The 25743-nt window shown below is 33.8% G+C and overlaps 1 protein-coding gene across 2 annotated transcripts in view; it reads left to right on the top strand.

Annotated features, from left to right (window-relative positions):
* Window positions 1-25743, top strand: part of LOC112046846 (klarsicht protein) — a 326360-nt gene that overhangs the window by 228321 nt on the left and 72296 nt on the right. The gene's annotated exons all lie outside the window — the stretch shown is intronic.

Genomic DNA, 25743 nt, shown 5'->3' with positions numbered 1-25743 from the left:
GGACTATTGTCCTAACCCCTCTCATTCTGAGAGGAGACTCGAGCTCAGTAGTGAGCCGAATATGGGTTGATAATGATGATGAAAGTTATGTTATGTGTTTGATTGCATATTACTTAATCATTTAATAACTTATGAATTTTATAATAATATTGATCTTTTTATCTAATTACTCTATATACACTTGCAAATGCACGGTCATTAAAATATCGTCAAATGTAATTCAATACGAACAAACAAATGAAAAATGTAATTAGCCTAAATTTATTTGTGCCCTCATGCATATTGGATCTTACAAAACATTAGTCATATTAAATTGAATTATTCACGCACAGAAAACCTCAAAAGATGCAATCACGTAATATTTTTCCATTAGTATACTTTTGTATAGCAGTGCTATCCGGATGGTTTGTTGGTTACTGTTTTCTTGCATGTTATAATGTGTAATTTGCGGGCGTGAACCGCATGTTACGAAGCGTACCTACATTCAAATTGAAAATAATGTAATGATCTCCTTCTAGTTCTGTAAGAAGCTTTTTTTGCGATGTTTGGAAACGTCCAATGGTCGTGGAATTTCCTTTTTGTTAGTGCATGGGTTGGGTGGACAGTCGTCGCTGGTTGAAAGTCAAAATAATGATGATGATGAAGTACTTTATGTTCCGTGTAAAATGAAGATATCGTGAGGAATCTCTAATTGCTAGAACGTTAGTTTCGTGACAATCTTTCGATAGAGAACCCTTTTTGATATTGAACAATGTGTTATGAGCTAAGGGTTGCCGCGAAGCTAAATGACAGGCACTGGGATATTATTTCTTAACCACCGATGAATATATTAAAAACAACGCTTTATACGAACATTTAAGGGTCTGGAAAACTGCAACCCTTCAAAACTACAACAATCTATAGCCACCACAGTCCGAACTCCAAGCCGAAATTGGCTATTATAGGAGCAAGTGCTAACCTTGATAAAACAATGATATTTATCTTCTAGCGCAGGTTCTTCCAAATATGGAGCATGTTTATTCAAATACATAATTATTTATTTATTTTCATTTAACTCGAGATAAAACCTCTAAGCACAGCTTATTCAGTATATACTCTTAAAGACTTAAAGCTTATACTCAGCTGTGGACTTAAAAAAAAAGGGTTTCTCATCTATTTTCCAACGCGTTGGAAATGCGTTCAGAGAAAGTCACGGGCGTCATCTAGTTTTGTTGGAGAGTTCGGTATCGTCTGAACGTACGTATGGGTAGTTGACAGCGCGAGTTTTTGCGATAAACCGTATATGAGCATGAAATGTTGTAGCTATGGAGGAACATTACCCATAAACATACATGTTGTTAGTAGCCCGTTTGTCTAACGGATACATGTGAATATATTATTATAGTTTATGTTTGGAACGAGCTATGCTCCGAGTATCTCTGCGTAAACGGATCAGAAATGAGGAGATCCGCAGAAGAACAAAAGACACCGACATAGCTTAATGTGTCACGAAACAAAAGTGGCAATGGGCGGGGTACATGGTTCGCGGAACCGATGGACGTTGGGTCCCAAGGTACTGGGATATCGATCCCGCACTAGACAACGCAGTGTTGGTCGACTCCCCACCAGGTGGACGAAATCCAGCGAGTCGCAGGAATTTGCTGGATGCAGGCGGCTCAGGATCGTGATATTTGGAATTTGGAAACAAACCATTGGTGATGGTGATGTTTAAGAATCATCATCATTAGCTTATTTGAATGGACCACAACATGGGCATTCCGTCTTTACAGTAGAGGGTATTTGCACAGGGTAACAGTGTTATACTCTGTTACGAATATTATCTTATGTTAATGGTAAAGATCTGACTCGCCGAATTGCATAAGCCCGTTTGGAGCACGGAGTACATTTTCCGAGGCTAAGAAGTGTAATTTAATAGACGGGGAAAATTCCCTATTTACGACACACACGAGTCTAAACACCAATTAATTGCTTTAATCCCAGGTCGATGAGCCCGTATGCCCGTTTCCATGGATGTCAAAAAGTCAAAAGGTCAAAATTCATTTATTTCAAATAGGTTTAGTTTACAAGCTCTTTCGAAACGTCAGAACGTCGATGGTGTGCAAAGTGTTGCTCTTCTTTATGTACCTAAGTGATGCTCTTTCCTGAACATTCCAAGCCTTGGTTGAAATGTTCAGCAGAGGTTCGACCAGAGGGAGTTTAGAGGAGGACCAATGGTTGACTTAACAAGCAATTAGCTTGTTACGTCAACCATTTCTACAAATAACTAAGAATAATGAAGTGTATAAAGATGTTAAATAATTATACGGGTTTCTTTAAATATGATAACAACAAAAGAAACAATATTTACAAAAATGTTCGTCGATTACTAAATATAATCAGTGGGTACGAGATTATGTAATAAAGGAAATATAACAAAACAAATGTTCTATATAAATCGATAAGACAGCTTAAACATTGTCAAATCGATCGTTACATAAAATGTTCGTAATTAGGCGTTGTTTAACCAACTGTCAGTCTAAATTAATGCTTAATGTTCGAGATTGTTAGATAAAACGTTAAATATTGAGCAATGGGTCCGATTAAAATAAATATTTTGAATTAGCTAGATATGAGACAAAAGATAAATTTATAGTAATCCGCATTTCTAAATATTTCTGTTAATTAGGTAAGATGTTCTTAGAATTAAATAGATCTTGTTGGTACAAAAACGAGCTATAATTTATTTATTTAAACAATTTGTACAAATTTCAAGAATTTCTGAAATATGAAAATATTTTGTGTTCTATTTCTGAATGATGATTTTTTTTTTATTTAACAACGAATTATCTTTTGACTGATATCTAACCTGGTGTTTAGCGATTGTCTGATGATGATAGCTTAGCTATCGTAGGCGAGCTATCGTCAATGTATGCTATTGTGGAACCCCAGTGGCATGCATAAGGTTTTTAACTACGGTATGCACTATAAGTAGTAATTGGAAAATTCCTTGTCCAACTATGTATTCCGTCCCGAGTAGGTAGTGCTTTTTTGCATCAATGAAGTTCACTGTTTAACCTGGCATTCGGTGATGCTAAAACACATATTTTGGAATGGTTGTTATCACTAGAATAATATAAGTTATGTTTTCTGTTCGCCTAAATAACAATAAATGGGTGTCAATAAATTGCTATAGGTAGGTACCCTTGTCTAGTTTGCGCGCTTTCATCTTTTACCGCATCGTCATTTACCATCAAGTGAAATCGCTGTCAAATGCCAATTGGTTCGTATGAAACTGATCTAGACCGTTACCAAATCGCCAGCGCAATAAAAAAGCTCTTCAAGACCATTGAACTTGTCACAATATCATTCACTTTGACTGCGGTGAACTTGATTACAGCCGAGACAAATGAAACGCGATATTGTACGACGCATACTCGCGGTATGTTTCAGTCTACGTTCATACATACTAATATATTATAATTTAGTAAGAGCCGTAATGGCCCAGTGGATATGACCTAAGCCTCTTCGAATCCGGTCCGGAGCATGCACTGCCAGTTTTTCAGTCATGTGCTTTTTAAAAAAATAAATATCACGTGTCTCAAACGGTGACGGAAAAATATCGTGGGGAAATCTGCTTTGTTGAGAATTTTCTTAATTTTCTACGTGTGTGAAGTCTTCCAAACCGCATTTGGCCTGCGTGGTGGACTATTGGCCTAAACAGATTTGTTGATCGAGAGGAGACTCGTGCTCTGCATTGAGCCGAATATGGATTGATAATGATGATGATGATGAATATTTTAGTGTTTGCCTATAAGCTCGTACACAGTCGATAATATTGCCGATATTGATAATATCTTAAGTGTTTCTGAGGTCATCTGAGGTCCCCTGATATTAAACTTACATAAGTAATGTGAATGATATTTAATACATTTTGGACTGTTTGCATTATTTAAAAAATACTAAATATTAGACTTAAAAACCTATTACTAAGTAACCTTAGAAACGTTTATTATAGTAAATGAACTTTTCTGAAATTTTACTCAATCTGTCTGTTATGTATCGCATGTCTTCAAAAAAAATTAAAGGGGTTTATTATTAACAATTTAATGGTAAATTTAATATTATGTTTTGTGCAAGTTCCATTTCGAAATTTAGCAAGGTTTCTTTTCCTTTAAGTTTTCTTTCTATTCTAACTATGCGAAGAGTCTTAAATTAGCACTTGTCTACTTAGCACTGTAATCATCATCATCGTCAACCAGCCTATTATATTTTTTTTTATAAAGGAGAAGGCTACTTAAAAATAAAATCAAAATTCAATTATATTTGTTAGCATAACACTTTATTAAAATGAACAATAAGCTGGAGCTTTTCACAAGGCAGTTTTTATATCTAGCGAATGTTAAGCGATTAATCAATTCTACATAATAATAAATTCATAATGGAGAAGTCATTAGGAAAATTGACGAATAGGTCAGCCTTGGCAGTAATAAATCTGAATTGACGGAATGACGCCACGAAGATTAATAAATTTTTATGCCAATCGATTCCATAATCTAAATATCATCCGTGAAAGTGTAAACGCGAGCCGGTTTTTTTTTGTGCGATTAAAAAATATTGACTTTTTTGCCTCTCGTACTCGTAACTTTATACAGCCGTCTTTTAAGTTCACTGTAACGAAATATTAACAAAAAACCACGCTTGTATCCGAATAGAAAAAGGCTTCACTGGGTACTTAGTTTTATAATAATACCGGACCAACCGGTCTTATATATTGTTTTTTAAGAACTTCATTTTCTATAAATCAACGTAGGGAGGGAATGCCCCTCCCTACGTTGATTAATATAGGTACTTATTATTTACTTGCTCTACAATCCACAAGGTTATTATCTATTAATGAAGATTAATTTAACAGTTTATTTTTTGTATGTATAACATTAATGTTCAAGTGTTAAGTCGTAGAGCGTAGTGGTTTACACTGGTGCTTCTTTTTCTTACTCTCAATGTGCACCCTTGGGTTAATTTGCTTACAGTTTACAGCAAGTTAATCCTCGACTGCAGTCTTTTTTGTAGTTTTTTATTCAAAATACTTAGTTACGCTTTATCTTTCAGAAGTGCACTATATCCAACCTATACTCTGTATTGATATGTTTTATTTGGTAAATAACATTAGAATATCGTAGCTTAATATATATAATCAGGTGATATTGTAATCGTTTCTTATCTGTTATAACATTATAATCAATACTACGGTAGTTATTTTATTACGTTAAACTGATAACTGACTCTAGGTCTCAGAAGTTCTCAGTCTACTCGTAGCTTTACTGTTCAATGTATACGACAAAACTCGTTCGGTTTAAAAACTCAGTTAAAAACATAGTTCGCTCAAAGGTTTACGAAGTCGTTGTTTTTTTACCGTCGTTGATATTTTGTCACCTGAGAATTCTTGTTAAGTTTCATTTCTTTTTTTTCTTGCTTTAAAACCACAGTGTATCAAATTCATATTGGGCTTTAATAAGGCTCTAATAATTCCAATATGTTTTTATTAAATTTAATGAATCTACTTATTAAAAATCCTTAATGTAACGTGATACCATTTAATCGTGACATGAAAGGTGTTTACAAAACTTGTTTATTTTTACTAGCACACGACGAATATCAGGAATTTGGCTTTTTGGAATGGCTATTGTGTCGTATGTTCTAAAAATATCTCAATGAAGCAATGCTTGTATCCCAAGCTATCTTTATTGAGACACTGAACTGGAAGGTTTGGTCCTATTATCATATATTTTACCATACCACCATACCTTATTATCCATATATTAGACCATAGCTTATTATCATAAATTTGGCTGGTGGGAGGCTTCGTCCGTGGCTAGTTACCACCCTACCGGCAAAGACGGACCGCCAAGCGATTTAGCGTTCCGGTACGATGTCGTGTAGAAACCGAAAGGCGGTGTGGATTTTCATCCTCCTAGCAATTTAGCCCGATTCCATCTTAGACTGCATCAGCACTTACCATCTGGTGAGATTTTTTTTTTTATATTCTTGACAAGTTGGACCTTGACTACAATCTCACCTGAAGTGATGATGATGAGAGATTGTAGTCAAGGGCTAACTTGTAAAGAAAAAAAACATGTGCCTGTTTGTTGTGTTAAAAAAAAGTAAATTTTAATGAACTCGCGAATGTACCTAAAGGCAAAGATTAAAGGTATTCTCAAGTACGATAAGCTATGGTCATGGCAGACACGTAGATAATCGTATGATAAACGTCAAGTGTGGTCTTTTGTTCCGTCGCAGTCAGCGCCTCACCGCAGCGGCGTGCGGCGCGGTGAGAGACCATAGCTTTAGAAGGTTGTGAACTAGAACTTACGTCCTTTCTATTTGATACTTGGACAAATTAAATAATCTCATACGAAACATTTTGATTTTACAATGTGTCATTGTGAAACGCGAATGTGGACAGCGTGAGAAAGCCACTTGAGGTGAACAGCAAACGAGAATTAATTTGAATTTACATAATATTGAATGCGATTGTAATGTTATGTAGTTTACCTTGTATGGATTTATGTAATCGACACCATACACTCGGGGTCATATGACCCATGGGTCTGTTTGTTTTTCTGTGGAAAACGGTAGTCAAAAGCAAGAGGGAATGCAAGCAAGCTGTTATATTTTATACCTCACGTTCCTTTCCATGGAGCATGATTGAAGACAAGCGATAGGTAATAATACATATGGTTTACCAGCGTGAATAAAATTTACTGTACTTTTTCTGTACAAAACATTAGTTCACTACGCCTATTATTTATTTAAAATAAGCTGGCGCTTGACCACGATCTCACCTGATGGTAAGTGTGGATGTGGCCGAAAGTGGAACGCGCTTGCCTAGAAGATGCCTATTCACTCTCTTCTTAAATATGCCCAGGTTGTAAGAATTAGGAAACACTGACCTCGGAAGAGAGTTCCATAGCCTAGCCATGCGAATAACTTTTACTTTCTAGCTGCCTTATGTCAACTTAGTACGTAGTCACACTGCGATTTTCTTTGAAAAGCGTAAAATCGACATTACAACTGATGAATTTCTTTGAAACGAGTTGAGCTCCAATGACGCCATCATAACTAGCAAAAAATTTACACGGTTGGATCTCATAGCATTGAATTAATAACCGGTGCCTACTAAATAATAGGTATATATTATTATACCGTGATTAAAACGTGAAGGTATATCGCTAGCTCACTATTATTCATGTTATTCTCCTAACCTAGGGCCACGAACTTGAGACTTAAGCGATTTCGCTCTAGATAGATATTAGCTTCAACGTCGGAAGTTAATATAATTATTATGTAAAAATTTTATAAATAATCTCTAGAAAAACAGAAATAGGTGCAATAAATTAAAGTCTTAAAGTCGTGGTGGCCGATCTTTGCTCGGTTTGTTTAATAGTATGTATTTCTTATTCTTTTCTGGCATAATATCTTGAAAATTCAAGGTATCGATAAAATGTTCGAGTAGTGGTAAAGAAAGAAGCAATGCGGCAAATACTACAATTTTTCTGTAAAATTAGGAAGTAAAATTATAAGTTATTTAATTATTTATTTTTTGCTTTGCAACCTGTATTAGTTGTCGATTAACTATTTATTAATGGTCCATACGATACAAAAACACATTGTTCTCTGTTACTAAATGCTAGCTAGCCATTGTATTTAGACAGACTTAAGACAAATCCAAGTTTGTGCATATGAGTCTTATGACCCTTAAAACGCTAGTAGGTACCTACCTAGTAAATAAAAGCCTCTAGCGGGGCAATATTCTCATGGCCCGTACTTTAACAAAAAACATGTCCGAATACCATCACGAACTCTGATGATCATACTTACAAGCATTTACCGGGTTTCAATGACGTAATCCGTTTTGTTGTGGCTGTTCTCTTTTTAACGCTTGCAACACTGAAGCAATGACCTCGTGTTGCCAGATGAAAACACTATCCTTCATATCTGTATGCACAAGACATTTGTCAAAAAAAAATGTTGTTTCCGCTTTTTTTGAATTTCAGTGTCAACTTTCAATACATAAAAACAAGTCAGAAAAGCAATAAGCACGAATACTAAAAAGTTGAACGTAAATTGCTCGTCGTAATTTTCTTACTAATTTTATATGTACATAATCATTACGTTTCTCTCGAAGCCTCAAACATATATTTTGGCACAGGTGTGCAGTTTTTTATAAGCTTGGTATAGTTATGTCAGTAATAAATCTCTGTCTGTAAACATTAAACCCATCAGAACAAAAAATGTAGGTAGATTGTCTACGCTTGCTTTTTTTGCATAAACTATTTTTGTCTATGACGAGACTAGTTATGACTAGAATTAGTCTTGAATTTTGAATCGATTGTAGACTGCTAATTTAAATACGCGAAATATCTAGGTATACAACACACATCAGCTTTAGTTTTAAGATTGGTACTAAAATTATCTTCAATCGCTTAAAAGGAAGGACCATTCTACATCTAATGACGAAACTGTATAGCATTCGATGTCTATATTCGTATTTACTTTTTCTTCAACCCGCTTTTCATTAATCTTCTAATAATATTTAAGTCAGATATTTAAGTTATTTACTACATCCAAAGTGTTGTATAAATTAAATCATTCATAATATTTTTATTTCTGTTTCAGGTAAGATACTGCTGTATATAAATCAAACTGCAAAGAGTAAGTCAAATAATAATTTATCATCAGAGTTCAGAACATACACCTAAACGAACTGATTAGGCGGCGAAATGTGTGTGTGATTCTTGCTAGAATTTGGTAAATATGATACAGGATCTTACATACCTAATGTCTTTTCAAAACAATAAAGTTTTAGTACTTATTTAATCTTTTCATCGTCATCGCCCAATGGACATACACTGCTAGCTGGACAAGAGGCCGAAACTTCAGTACAATCACTTACCATCAGGTGAGATTGTAGTCAAGGGCTAACTTGTAGACAATAAAAAAAAAAAAAAAAAAAAAAAAAAGACTTTTGGACATAATTATGAGAATATGCGGAAATAAATAAATTTGTAGGTAACTAGAGCTAGAAAAATGTTCCGAATTATTATTAGACACAAACAATAAGCGTACATTAATTTCAACTTAGCTCTACATAGTATTTTGGACTAGTGGTGTATAACCAAGGTACGATATAATAATCCTGAGCTCGATCCCGGATAACAATAGAAAAACATTTTTGTCTTTTTCTCAACTATTTTGAAATCAAAAATCCATTTAAAATTGCCGCTGACTTTAATTGAAAAATATTTGTATGCGAAAATAATATCGCTGCTATGTCTAGCGAATCCATGTATGTAGATTCACTTCTACTTCTTGGAGTATATATTCTTTGCTGCTGGCATCCTGTGAAGTAAGTATTAGATACATCACGACATGAATTGTTTACAATGTAACTGACAGGAAAATAAATCAATAAGTAGTATTTAGATTTATTATTGATGAATACAAGAATAATACATTTTTCATTAATTTAATTCATAGTGTGAGAACAATTGAATGTTGAAACTTATGTTCCTCCAGCTTATAGTAATGACGTGACCAATTTACGAGTTTGCGAATCATTAGCTAGTGATGGAAATTGTAGGGAACGAAATGATTAATGCACACTCTCCCCTATCTGTTATAGGTAGTAGTTTTGTTATTAAAAATATCGATTTTATCTAGAGTACGTAATTGATTGTGGTCGACTGTGTTTTAAATAGAAAAAGTTTGAAGCACTTTCTTAATGTGAAAATAAATCAACTTGGAAACGGAAGGAAGGTATCAGTGGAAGTTATATGTGAATGTTGTTTATTTCATTTATTTATATTCGACTAGTAGACGCCGCGCGGTTTCACCCGCGTGGTTCCCGTTCCCGTAGGAATACGGGGATAATATATAGCCTATAGCCTTCCTCGATAAATGAGCTATCTAACACTGAAAGAATTTTTCAAACCGGACCAGTAGTTCCTGAGATTAGTGCGTTCAATCAAAAAACAAACCTGCAAACTCTTCAGCTTTATAATATTAGTATTATACTGTATTTATGTATGTTTGAAAGTATACTATACTGTTATTTTGTTTGCCGGTTTCAACTTTGTATTAAATAAATTATTGGTTCCGTTCCCCACATGGTTGGATTTCATTGTACTAGTCCATCTGTTCCGTGCTTTACATACTTATTCCTTAACATAATGTTCGACAGATGTCAACGTTATTTGCGTAACGGGTTGTTTATTAGAGGATACACTACCCATTATTGAATTACTCGGATTGATTTATTAAAAAAAAAACAAGATGTTATATTAACTCTTTACACGTATTATCAAAATGTTTGCTGAATTCTGTGAAAGTTAAATTTTACTGTAGGTACTACAAAATAGTTGCTTACCGTACCTATGGTAAAAAAATGCACAGACAACTTTCAGTTTTTGCTTGGCAATCACAGACACATGAAAAATATAAAAATAATGTATACCGGGAATAAAAATAAACAAATCTGCTATAGCACAGTCAAACAATAAAGATGATCCAGAATGAAACTTTACAAGCAGCTTGTTAAAGCCGGTGAAACCCATAAAACGTCACGCGTCTCCTTGACATCCGCATAAGTATACAAACTTTTTTCATAATTTGTATTTTATAATTTAAATTTTATAAATTCATAATTTGTACTAATTTACAACAATTACGTAAATTAGTATAATAATCAATAATTAACAATAAAAATAATACTCCATCTTATTTCTTTAGTTTAGGTTATACAACAATTATAAAATAACAATTTATAAAATATTTAAAAACATAAAACGCCATTTTTCTTGAATAATATTGAAAATTACTGATGGGACGCGTCGTGTCGTACTGATTCGAGAATGTATTCGTTTTTAAATTTTGTATTTAGAGCGGCTACGACACGGCGTCGTGTTCTATGCGCTCTATCTTCCTATTATTCTTAATTCTGTGCGCACAGTGCACAAAGTTCAATGTATATTGTAAAGGTGTACTTCACATGTTGAGAATGCTCATTCTGATGCATATAGGAAACGTTGTTCAGTAGTAGTAGTTAGTAGTAGTAGTAGTAGTAGTAGTTGAAAGTTGTAATGTTTTCGCTATCTACACACAGATTTAAAATATTTCGCAAATAGTTCCGCACACTGTTCCTGTGGCACTAATTCTCCCTCATGTACAATCTTATGGTTACGTCTCCTCGCACGTTTCGATGCCATATAGTTCTAGAACATATTTAGTTGACATTTTATGTTCCGCTCCATGTTACACCTATATAGTTCAAAATCTTCCCTAATATTCAATTTGACTAAATATCGGTAATCAGCGAACAATTGTCGATAGTACAGATCTTTAGTGGCTTTCAATAACTTATGATATTGCGTTCAGATGGTAGTTGAAAGTAGTAATGTTTTCGCTATCTAAGCACTGCAAATCATAGAAACTACATGAGAATACACCCGTGGAGCGGTACTTACCAAGTCGTTGGCATCGCGAGATAGACTCTCGGCTTTTTTTTTTTTGTTAAATTTCGTAATCTCACAATTTCATGCTGTAATTGAAGTTGCATTATGTCGAATATTATTGGTTACACGCTTTCACTCATGTTATGTCACATAACATGATGCTTTTAAGATATAACATGGGAACTGTTTGCTTACAATGAGACGTTGTTTATGATTCTATTAAATGTTAACGTTACATCCTCGGTTAGGAAGTTAAATAGCATATTGTTATACAAGATGATAAAATTACACATTGTGTATCAGGTAGTTTTAAGCCCGTGCGTATTGAGGGGTTAATAAGAAAAAAAATCTATAACGTTTTTACTGCGCCTATACTATTTATATACTCGTATATAGTGTGGTATTGTGTTACATTTTAATTCCCTCTTGTATGAAAACAATGCCGTATCATGTTTCTTTACACACATGGTAGTAAAGTAGATATGTGCGGGTAATGTCAATATATTATCAGTCATTAGAGGGTTTTAATTTCATGCATATGGCATTGTTTTGTTTATCAGGTTCTCATTATTCTTATTATGATTTCGGTCTCCAAAACTTACTAAATAAACAATTTACCCAATAGTAATTAAAAACTAAATAAACCGCTATTGATTACGAACTGAAATATTTAAAACATTCAACAAATAAGATTTCAATGAAATAATGCTACTTCAATATTTTACAATAATATTTATCTCTTAACTACTTGTTGTGTACTAAAAAAGATTTGGTTTATAGAGCTCCTTTTTTATAATTTCTGCACTTTACGCAATTACAAAACTGTTTTAGTTAAATACAAAAAAAATCATTTGTCCTATAGTCGACTTACTGGCGATAGTTGAACGTGACAACGTCATATGAAAATACTGCTGGAATGGTTGCATTTTTTCAAAAGAAAATGTTCGTTTTTCTAAAATACTGTTTAATAAATAATCTTTATAGACCAGAATATACGTATTTTATTTCTTGTAAAAAAAGTTGGCAACCCTAGAGCGAGAGAACGACGCATGATGTCATCTTTTTTCGAGTGTGCAGCCGGCTCGATCGAATTATAAGACGTTGTCACGTTAAAAGCGTTGTTTTTAAATTTTCCTTTTAAATTTACGTCAGTTCTGCTATTATGGTGGAGCACGTACACGAGCGGTGAGTCAGATTGCGATAGAATACCGCGAAACCATAATGAGCAAAGGACAAAAACTGTTCCTGCCCGGGACGCTGTAAACACGACCACCGGCGCACTAGAAAATTTGTTACGCTCCGCAGAACAAATACTTGTGTACGTAAAGATATAAGCACGAGGAATTTCCTTAGCCAACACTCCGCTGGATGCAGTTACAAAAGATAACGAGCTACGGTTCTGTTTATGTTTTAGGTTATATTTTTAGTTTCATCAACAAACTTTATAAATATTACAACCTTAGAGCTGAACTTATTTTTGCGTATCAGACAAAGAAAGTTATTTAAAATCCAACATTGTCCTTGTCGGTAAATTTTCAGTGTCTGTAGCCAAGTTGCATCTCTTTCAACAAACTAAAAAAATGTATGAGAAATACATTTCCGATCGAAGTTGATCACGTGACCTATCGACAACTAATGCAATCTCAATGCATGTATTAGTATGTATTAGTTTTCGAAGTGTAGAAAAAGTTCGTTTCTAGAAATAGAATTGAAGTGTAACTTCGCTTTAGACCCAGAAGGCATATTTCTTATCGGACACACCGAAGTCTGGAAGATGGCTTGGAAAGAAAACGTCTCACTACCATGGTTTGCCTCGTTCATACTTTTGTCTGACTAGCCATGAATGTACTGCATGTACAAAGTTTGGTCATTATTAAATATTTTGTTCTTGACTGACCCAACGACCGCTATTTCATACTTCGATATCACACCAGCGCCATGTACCATAATATCACTGCATTATTACAGATCTTGAAGATAGATAACTGTACAAAATTTAAGTCTAATCGAACGTCAGGAAGTGGTTCTAATTTAGCTTTCAAAATTTGACCTACCAACAGGACAACCTAAAAGCTTATGATATTTATTGGAAAAAATATATCCTTTTACGTAACTCCACAGTAGTTCAAAAGTTTTCCATAGTTCGCTATTCGCTGTTTCCTATACTTTCTAGTTCTTAATCGAAATCTCATAAATTCATGAAATGCGTATAACGTTTCCGGTCTATATTCCACGAAAAATAATAGCAATATAGATGTAAATTTGAATCAGAATTCTAATGTTCTCCGCAAGATTTATCGATACAACACTGTTAATCGATTTCCTCGATGTCCCAAGCCATAAATTGCAGCCGTCGGCGGTGACGCAAATTGTACTTTCTTGGGTAGACAAATGCACTGGTAAAGTATTGTGTGACATTTGCCTGTAAAATAGATATAATATAATCCTAAACAAAAGACAAACGATCATCCCTTTGAATATCATCATCGACATTATGTGTCCCTCCTTATAGGATAAAAAAGAAGCCTTTGTTGTTTGTTGAGTGCTAAAGTATCTGTAAAGATCACTGTCAGATGTTCATTATAATGACCGGGACGTATCTTCCTCTCCTAGGTACAGGTTGTAACACCACCAAATATACCTAACTCCAGGCAGTAATTTTTTCTGAAAACATCTTGGTAGAAAGTTTTTGAACCTGGACTTCATGATAACAGTCAGCCACTGGATAAACAAAACAATTTAAAATCACAAAGGTGCGATTCATTAGATCAGTAAGGCTATGCAAATAGACGGACAACGTTATTGCCATCAAACTAAGTATCTTTAAGAAGTCTATTATCTTGAAAGATGTTTGACTTTCTAAAGCCTACTTCCGTTTTACCAAAAAAAGACAGAAATGGCAAGCAAAGACACTATGCCTTATTATTTTCCAATTGTTCTTACGGTCTAATGTTCCGCCACTTGCACCCAAACATTGGCTCGGGTCGAGGTTCGACGGTTTCTTTTTTAAGTAGAGGTTAAGAGCAACAGTGATTGTTGCCCAAGCAATTGACCAATTTGCCTCGATTAACCCAAACCTCCTTTTTGTTGTATGGCCCTAAATCACTCGGAATTTTGCTCCGCTCTTGTAATTTGGTGCTTTCTCTTTTATGCAGGTATAAATGACTGAACGAGCCTTATGGATGGTGCTCGCTCTCATATCTTTCATTATCTCGATGTTTTCCGATTATATACGATTGCTACGATTTGGCACGATAGCGATTATTTTTTCCATATACTAGTAATTTAAATCTACCATAACTACTTTAAAATAATTAACGCCTTGACGGTTTGCCTACACAATTTTATTCGCACCATGAGATCCGAGTCCTTCATTAGGATACAAGTTCCAGTCGTGGGTTGATATAATGTGGTTTACTTTCTTCCAAGAATTTTCAGTAGTAGCTCGGGTTAGGGAATCTACTCCAGTTTTGGAGTAGCACCAAATTCCCAAATCTGATGAGTCAGTAGAATCACTAATATCTGATAGTGATATATGTAGAATAAGATATTTCCTATAAGAAGCTTGGAGACTTTAAGCTCTCAACTCACTTTTTAAATACGCCTGCCACTGGTCTGTGTCATTAAATACTGACTTCTGATATAAAAAGAATGTGGTTGTCTTATAAAATTACGATGATTATTTAGCAGAATCCATTATACAGTTAGCAACACTCATTTGAACCATTAGCAACTTACTATATTATAACACATTGTAGTTAGTTTCGTTTTTTTAGTGGGTTTATTGAGGAGCCTCGTTAAAGCATTGCCAGCGGATACGACGTAACAGTTGATTTGTAAAATGAAAGAAAAACATCAATGTTAACTGATAGAAAGGTATCGAACCATCAGCCGTGTGAAAGTGTTTAGGGTAACAGATTCGAAGGCGTTGACGCGGTGTACACGAAGTGTTAGCTGTCGGATACTGCAGTAGGATGTAGTAAGTGGCACTATATTTATTTTGAACTAGCGCCCGCCCGCAACTTTGTTCACGTGAATTCAGTTTTTCACAAACCCCGCGGGAACTGTGATTTTTTAGGGATACAAAGTATAAATGATGCTTAATAACCTTCCAGTGAAAATCCTAACTAAGTTGATTCCGCCGTTCCAAAGATTAGCTCAGATAAACAGATAGACAAACACAAAATTTTTAAAAAGTTTTGGTATCGTCTAAGTCATCCAGGAAAGTCTACTAACAAAATATGTTTGTAAAGTAAAGTAAAGTAAATAAATAACAATTTGTGTAAAGTAAAAAAATTACATTGATTCAATGCAGAAACAATAAGCAGTGCTTTCAAAATATATTGTTATTTAACTTGGGTGGCAAAAACATTAGAATGCGGTATTATTCTATTATGAAATAGGGATATAAACAATAGGCCTTTGAACTGAATTCAATCAGAATGGTTTATAGCAGTTCTCCATTCTGCAATTGTACTGTAAATTACGGTAACAATACAGAATGAATTTAGCAACCAGTGCCTTAACGAACCACTTAGTTTATGCTCTACCGCCGTCAGCCGCCGGGTCGGGTGGCATAGACCCATTGGTTTCACACTAGCGCGTGCCGAACGTTAGCTATTACATATAGAAAGTCACATGACGGTTTATAACCGCTCGCGAATTCGGAAGATCCAGTGAGAGCTCGGTAAGGTCGGTAAGTCAAATATTATTTAATACATTTTGTTTAGTTAACTACACTATTGTTCGTTCTATCTTTGAAAGAGGTTAATCATTCGATGTGTCTTTTTAAGTAAATCACAAAAACATTGTTTCCGTTTGCAGTGTTTGAATACTGTTAATTATTATAAATACATATATTATGACTAAGTTGCTAAAAGGGTTTCAAAAATATTTTTAAATGAATTTGACACAATTATCTATCATAATCATATTTATTATATAGGAATGTAATTAGGTTATTTAAAAAAAAATAAAAGTTCATAAACACACTGTTAAAAAATACAATAATAGTAATTTGCATGAGATTTGCACAATATGCTTTGTGGTACAGGTTTATCTTTCACTGAATGGCTGCGTTATGACTATTGTTCAAATAAACTGTGATCAAAATTAAGTATAAATGCTACTTAATTATTCGTATTGTTTAAATAATGCAAAATAAAACATTTCATATTAAGCGTTCGATAAAATCGTGCGTTTATTAACCGCATGTGTGAAAGGAGTTAGACGCACTTGGCCTTAATTTAATATGTACTAGATGGTTTAGTTCCTATTTCGTGACGGAGCGTCGACCCCCATTCAATACTTTATCTAATGCATTATCGATTGCATTGATCTTCAATAAAACATCGATAGGATTGTTGCGCAACCTTCGTGATGTATCTTTATGTTTTATATTTGCTATATCTTTGATAGGAATCTTAATAAATTCATTTTGTGTTGAGCGTATATGTATGTACATTGTACATTCTACATATCTTTGTCAATTGCCTATCGACATTTAGTACCTAGTGCAATACTAATGTATTTATTTTGACGATCTGTCCAGTGATAGTATTTATAGTTGAAGTTCGGGATTGTTATGCTTATTATTATTATTATTATTATTATTTAGATTTGAATAGTCATATACTACTACTACTACACTATATGTTTAACTAAGAACTAAAATGATTAAATGTTTCTTTGACTTTTCTTTGCAGTCCTTTTAAAGAAAGGGGTGTATACACGGACATGACGGACGACCAATCAAACAGAAATTAAATTCAACTATTCGTATTTAGAAACCATGGAAATAATAAGAACTACGGACTCCTCGCAGAAAGTGAAGTTAACTTTATCAGCTTGCAAAGTTATATTTGATCAGTTTGGATTAGGACATTTCGTGACCTGTCCACGAGTGTTATTTGCCTAATATATTATGTCTACAGTCGTACGATATCTCATGATATCTCCGAGACATATTTGAATAAGAGGTTTAGTGACTTATCTATCACGTCAGTTACTTTCACGTCTCTACGTGACATATGTCAGTATTGCTAATTATTATCATTATAGAATGTGGCGTCGTATTAAATAGATCTTTAGATTAGTTCTTAATTTATGGTTGATTCCTAGAAAGCTTTACTGCTAACTGTATTTTGCGGAAGCGCCACACACTTAGCAGTAGCGAGCACTTACAAATCGTGTTTAAACCGATTTTAAGTGATGTATTGCTAAAGTTCATTCTAGTTTTTCTTCTTGCCTTAACTTAGTATTGTTTAGACAAATAACCGATTTTAAGTCACGTTTCGCTGAAGCTCACTTGAGAATTTTTATTGCTTAGACAAATCTAAGTCTTTAGTGTTCTAAAATTCTGGGTAACTTCAAGTTTTTAACTAGATTTCTGTAGACCAAGGGACCTGATTAATATTTACAAATATGTATTTAAAATCTTCTAAATATAGTCTCGGTTGCATTGCAGCCACGTATCTAAACTCGCCTCATAATACTATATCCAACTGTGAGACATTGAAATTAGCTGATATTGATGATGGCATATTGATCATATTTACTCATATTGATATTGTTGACCTGAATAGGTACGTTTTTAAAGTTGCTTCCATAGAATTCAAAAAAGGCAATTAAAAAAAAACTAATTTTAGAGTATATTATAGTTAGTAGTTAGTACTTTGGTATAATGGTATTGCATGTATATGTCTATCATTTTCGTCTAATTCTACTTCCTACTGATAATATTATAAACGCAAACATTCGCGTATGGATATTTGTTGCTCTTTAACGCCGCAACTACTGAAGCGATTTGGCTGAAATTTAGAATGGTAATATATTTTACTTTGGACTAACACATAGGCTACTTTTCATCCCGGAAAATCCATGGTTCCCGCGGGATATGTGAACTGAATTCCACACGCTAGTTTTGTCATTTTTGTCAGCAAAGCATGTAAAAAATTAGAAATACAAAAAGTAGTTGGTACATGTGGAACTTACTGCAATTATTGTCGGGACGTGCGGCTTGTCTTTAATGTGCGATCCGCATAACGTTCGTATTTTATTGCAAGTTATAAAGATGAATAACATAGTAAAAGCGTTAGTGCAGTAGACACATCGCTTCTTTTATTACTTTGCATATGTTTCTGTTAACATTTCCCTTTTAGAAAATATCTCAGTTGACTTGGCGTTTGCAATAAATCCGTACAAAAGTGGTAGTTAATATTATAGTAATTTGATCTGGCATATAAAATGCATGCGTGGAATATTAATGGACATCCGGTTTTCTGAATGTTCTTTCGAATCCAAATCGAATTTGTTGCTGATGTCTACATATAATTTAAATATTTTCTAAATAAACTTTGAAAAACATAGCATTATAACCTAAGCCAATTATATAGTTGCATAAAGGCTTTTCACTAAACTTAAATTATTTATGGTTATGGTGTTTTGAGTTATAATTTACATTGATTTACGTATTTCATAAAATTAGTGACTAACATGATGCTTGCATTCATTAATGTTTCTGATTCTCTTTATTGAGATAGGTTATGATGTAGCTGCTACTTTCAAAGCATTTGCGAGACGTTTATCTTCTGTTGATACTAAAATTTATTTAACAAATATACCAACCATCAGTTTCTAATAAATGGCACCTATTAAATTCAATTAGTGATGGACTTTCCATTTAACTTCGTTCCATTTGTTAGTGTAATATCTAATTTTGCATTAATGTTAATATTATAAATGGTATTGTATAGTTTAAATGCACTATTACAATTTTTTTATTTCGACATCGGCAATGACTGTTTAATCAATAATATAAATAAAATTGAAGAGTCTGGCTGCGATTTCAAGATAATTGTGTTTTTGTTATTTACACGACATCAAACCACAACCAAACTTTTTTTTTTACTTTTTGTCTTTCTGTTTATCCGGGCTAATCTTTGGAACGCTGAACCAATTTTAACAGAACTTTTACTGGAAGATAGAGGAGGTTATGGAGCAACATACAGACTAATTTTTATCCCGAAAAAGTCCATGCGTCCCGCGGGATTCGTAAAAAACTGAATTTCATGTAGACGAAGTCGCGGGCGACTACTAGTTATTGTAATAAAGCGTTGAAATAGGTCAATGGCATTTGAGTGGAGAACCAGAAATACGTTCGCGAAATTAATAGAATTGTATGAGTCATATCTCGTCGGTGATCTCACGCCGTAACAACTAACAAGTTGTGTGATGTTTTAATCGTTAACAGTTTCGCCTTTGAATGCTTCCTCTTTTATTGTAAGGTCGAGTATTTTTGTTTATCTGGTTATCATAAAAACACACTAATACGCTGTTTTAAGTGACTTTTAATTCGCCTCATATGTTGTGTAAATGCATGTTAGCGTTTCCTTAATTTTCTTTATCTCCTTCCATTGCCCGAGATGGGTACGTAAGTTTAGGTAGGGAGTTCATTTCCACGTATTATTTATTATCGACTACTGATATACTAGGAATACTGATAGACTACGTAATAATGAAAAATACTGAATTAAAACAATCACTCATCATCATCATTGAATAAGAAAGAAACATAGATGATAATAAACAAAACCAGGTTTCATTTTCTGATTAGATATGCACATCATTATTTGAGTTATTAACATAAATGGATTCGCATTGCTTGTGTTGAAATGAGGTGTTCAATTTGGGCCATACACAGCGTTGTATCTTTTGTTACGGATAAATATGTTTCGTAAGATATAACAATTTCCTTTGATCGTTCTAATCTCGTTTAACTGACATCAACAGTAGCACTTAAGACTCCTCTCACTTTTTCATCTATTATAACAATTAGCATTAAATTAAAATATTGTAATCAAGCATATTTTATTATTCAATCGACTCCAATAATTTTTAAAGGTTTGCCTCATCAGATTGTTATCAATATCTTCATGGATAAACAGAGCGAAGTTAGTAATTAGTAATTTCTTACTAGCCTTTAACTGCGATCTTATTGAATAATTTAATTAGAAGTAGGCATTGTCGATGGAAGAGATACAAGTTGATAGTTTATTCTACCTTTACCTCTAACGGTTCTACGCAGCATCATACCGAAACGTCAATTTTTTTTTCTTTATAAGTTAGCCCTTGACCACAATCTCACCTCATAGTATGTGATGATGTAATCTAAGGTGGTAGAGGGCTAACTTGTTAGGAGTAGGAATACATATCCACACCCCTTTCGGTTTCTACACGGCACCGTACCGGAACGCTAAATCGCTTGGCGGTACGTCTTTGCCATTAGGGTGGCCACGTCAAATCACTGAACCAATTTAGAATATCTATAAAACCCTTATCTGACCCGTGCGTCACAATAATTCTTGACATATACTAGCAGAATCTCGCTACGCTTAATTCCCATTCCCGTAGGAATACGGGGATAGAATATATGTTACTCTCTATAATGTAGCTTTCTAATTGTTTAAATCGGTTCAGTACTTTGGAGTTTATTCGTTATATACAAAAATACAATTATTTTTGTTTCATACTATTAGTGTAGATATATTTCGTATTATATATTGTTTTGCTTATGAGTGTTTTGTATAACCATAATTAGAATATAATTGATTTCATCACTCGCATTATGAATTAGTATTTCATTCAGACCCGTGGGACGTTACTACGCTGTTTGAGGATCGTAATACATTAGTAAATAACGTGGGACGTGGGTGATTGGATGTAATTTTACTTTTAGACGAGGTGAACAACCGACGTTGTGTTTATAATGAAATGCTAATTCGTACATCTGCGACTCCGCGAGTACTTTGCGGAAATGATATCTCAATTCTGACCTTTTAGTTTTAACTATAGGAATATAAGAGCATTTGTTTTACAAATTTATTGTTTGGCATCTCAAAATTGAATAAATTCGTAATGTCTTAAGCATTACATTCTTAACAACTTAAACAAGCATTTTATATTTGCCATAATCTATCAAGTAATCAAAGTTCGAATCAAATTTACATGCCTAAATTATGAGGTCATCTAAGTAGTTCTTATGAATTATCTTTATAAACAAAAAGTTCATTGTTCTAGTAAGCTCAAGGTCTCAAGACTTCTCGGGTGTCCAATTACTGTTCTATTACATACATTGTAATTATTAAAACAAATTATACACTCCTAATTCTTGGTTCATCAACGGAGCATAAAATCTGCGAAGTCAATTTTGTAAGCAAATTGCAGTTTCCCTTCAAATTTGTTTGAAGGTCTTTTGGTTGCGTATTTCGTTAGTCATATCGTTAGGATGATTTCATGATCCGATAGCTCTGTGGTTTTCGATGTGTATGTAATTTGATAGACCTCGTATTCGTATACGTACGTGTAAGTAATTGTAATTTTGTATATATTTATATTGTATTGTATAATTTGCTATGTGTTATTTAAAATTTTGTAACTTATTTTCTTTACGTTCACCACTATTTATACTGAAATACAAATGTGGTATTGTGGTATATCGATTTATAACAATTTAATTTTAATAATCTATTTTATCATTGAGAAATCCGACACTTTCCGATTCTCTGGATGCAGGCGGCTCAGGATCGTGATGTTTGGAAGTCTCTACAAAAGGCCTTTGTCCTGCAGTGGACGTCCATCAGCTGATATGAATTAATAAATTTCATCATCATCCATCATTATTGTCAGTAACAATCCATATTCGGTTTACTGTTGAGCATGTAAATATACACAAGTTATAATTATAAATCGTACTTTACTATAGTTTATCATGTTAGAAGAATGTCTTGCAAGTGGGATTTTTATTTTCATTTTTTTGACCGCATCAGGTAATTTTTCACCCATCAATCTCGCAATCTGCCGATGTTGCCGACCGCAATAATCATAATTGTCGGTTGTGTAACGCCTTGCTTATGGTTAGATCATCATGTTTTGCATTTCGCTGTTGCAGTCCATCATTACTTCATTATAACTGTCATTTTACTGTCCATCAATCCTTTAAATAGACGGATGACGAGATAATTTGATATTTGACTTATCATTGTACACTGTTGCCTTCGTCACATCGTGTTTGTTTTGTAAAAGTTCGCATTCTGCAGTATAGATTAGTTCATCCGGATATGTGGTATCCGGATATTCTGTAGCTGTTAGTGTTATAATTGTGCCCATTGAAACGTACTCTACATTAAAATGGTGTTACGTCTAGACTGTAAGATAAGATAAAGATGTAAAGTTTATTGTGTTGTAGAGGGTAATCTCTGGTTCTACTGAAGAGATTTTAATAATAATTTTACCACTAAAAGCCACATTATTTGTGAGTGTCACAGGGTATATTTTTTCTCCATTTTCTCGCAGTTACGGAAAATACGAGGGTGAAACCGCGGGGCGTTGGCTAGTAATTATATAAAATAAAATAAAATAAAAAAGCCTTTTATTATTTCCCATTTACATAAGGTAATTATTCTAATACTTTTTAAACAGAACAAAGTAGGTAACACTTTTATACTTAGTACATTTTTTTGCATTTTATCTTTTTATTAATATTTTTTATGTTATTTGTATCTATTTATTTTTCTTTCTTTTTCTCTATATATTATATATATATTTCCTAGTAATTATATACTCTAGACTTAACACCATTGTTTTCAAAATTCTCCATAACTCTTATTAAGTTATGAAATTTCCACTGACTTGAAACAATTGGAACAATTAATTCATGGTTTAAATTTTTTAAATTAACTAACAGTAACAACATTATTTTTTATATTCTTACTTTACAAAAGCAATACTGTTCATTGTTTTTGTTCAAATATTACGTATTGTTTGAACAACGAATTCCGATGCACCTGCCTGCCGTGCGTGTTCTAGAGAACATGTTTATTCATTATAAGGTAATGCTAAGTTTACATTGCTATGGCAGTGTTGTAGGAAATCGTGTAAACATAACTAAATCAGCAGTGGAATCGGGTTGTGGTTGTTTGCACAATTTATATGCTTTTATATTTGTCGGTGCTTGAACTCTATGGGAAACAATACCCGCTTGTACGCCCCACTACAATTCAAGGGTCGTAATTCTAAATTGACCTTTGAAAATTAACTCCGAGCTGTTTTTTTAATTTACAATGGAAATTTAAACAAAGTAATAATGTTGATTCTTTTGTTTCAGGTAATGTTGGTGCTTACAAAGTACTTTTGGTATGCTATAATTGGATATCCCACAATTTCTTCAAAGAAATGAAAGTGTTCTCACATTATTTCCGTTTATCGACGTGCGTATGACTAATTAAGATTATAATAGAAAGCTTATACGAAAGTTATCCGCAGACGATAGGCACCCTAATGATAGTTAATATCATTTAGTAGATATATTCGTTTTGTTGCAAGTTTAAATAAAAGTACTTTCACAACAATTAAGAGTGACAGATAATACGTTTGGGACTCTCTCAGATATCAATACTATCACAAATAAATCTTGCGCTGTGAGATGATTATTTTTCTTGAAGCTGTCAGCGCCATTTATAAATATTATTTATTACTGATAAACACTTGGATATAGTATTATGCAATTACATACTGTTTCCTTGTCCCAATGTTTCGCCCTCTAACATTTAACACTAGGGATTGGAGCAAAACAAATAAGCCAAATACATATGGTTTTATCTTGTTTAGTTTAGGAATTCCTATTATTATATACCATAGTTGGTCATCAGACGATTTCCATGATACTACATTTCTGCAGTGGCACCGAAGATACGCAAATATACCATCCTAGTGGACGCGACGGACGCGACTCGGGAGAAGTCGCGAGCGTCCATTAGACCTTTTTAATCCTTGCCTGTCGCAAAATCCGTTCTTAGCGACGTCAAGTAACTATTATCTAATTCTTTGTCAAATTTCATCTTTGCATACCAAATCGGTTTTTGATAGTTTGTGATGAGTGACCTTCAGCTTTTATAAATTTAGTAAGTGTATTCGAAAGTCGAAAGTAGTTCTAATTTCGCTTCCAATACTTGAACGATATTAACAGGGTAAGTAAAATTAAAGCTTGTAATAATATTGCCATAATAACAATGACGGACATCAATCATCAACGAAATCATTAACGATTCATTAAAATAATTAAACGCTTTAAATGTAAGTGCTGCTCAATTCATAAAGTATGTTTGGAGCTTAGTTAATGGCAATTGGCTCGGTACTTTAATGTCCCGGTTGTAAAGGAGGGATAGTAAATTACGTTGTGTATAGAGTAGAGCCCCATGGTATATATGCAGCTGCGCTCCATCGCAAATGCACGTGTGTCAATCATTACAAGCCCCTGTTTATTGATTTGATTATGTATTTAACTATATTTTTTTTAAATAGTATATTTGCCATATCATTTAACTCCACAATTCGTCTGAAAGACTTTGTCAGGTAAGATTTGTCAGCGGGGAAAGATCGAAACTTTGACCTCTCGGTGTTGACGCTGGGACATATATCTTGGAACTTTAGGTTTCAATTGACTAAAATAATTACCTTCAATAATTATTTTAGTCATATTTCACTATATTTTCAAGGTTTCAATTGACTAAAATAATTACCTTCTATAATTATTTTACTCAATTGAAACCTAAAGCGTTAGCTTTTCTTCGACCATAGGTTCTGACATAAAATTGAGTTCATATAAAATAATCTCATCAACCCGCATTCCAGCCTGGTCACCCGCATTCAAGCATTATTGTGGGTCTAATTTTCGAAAGCCCCTATTCTATAAGGAGGGAGAGATGCACTGCAGTGGGCCAATACAAATATACTGTACCTACCTAAAATCCGTAGCATAATTTGTCCGAACGATCATTTCAAAGATGCAAGATTTCTGTAAACGTTTATGCGGGCTACAGGCCTTCAGTTTTAAGTGTACTACAGTTATCTGATGATATTTCGATTAGTTAGTCTAGTCTAATGACAGTTCATCTGTGTCATGCAGTGAGTGCCTAGTGATAGTTTTGACACTGTGACGGTCGCGTAACGTAGACGCAAAATTCCAAGGAATTATAACAGCGCCATCTAGTGGCACAATTGCACAACATATAAATTCGCGTTTACGTTTACGCGATGTATGAAAACATTGAAAAGTCCCACTAGGCACTCTGTCAATTTTTCAGTTTTGCCCATACATGGGCGTTTTAACTGAAATCTAAAGGTATATAGCCCACTGTATTTTAGGTTCTGACACGGACTTCATAACAGTACAAGTACGAGTATCTCTGATCAAATC

This window comes from Bicyclus anynana, chromosome 22 (assembly GCF_947172395.1).
Source record: "Bicyclus anynana chromosome 22, ilBicAnyn1.1, whole genome shotgun sequence".
Lineage (NCBI taxonomy): Eukaryota > Metazoa > Arthropoda > Insecta > Lepidoptera > Nymphalidae > Bicyclus > Bicyclus anynana.
This window is presented reverse-complemented; position numbering and strand designations above follow the sequence as displayed.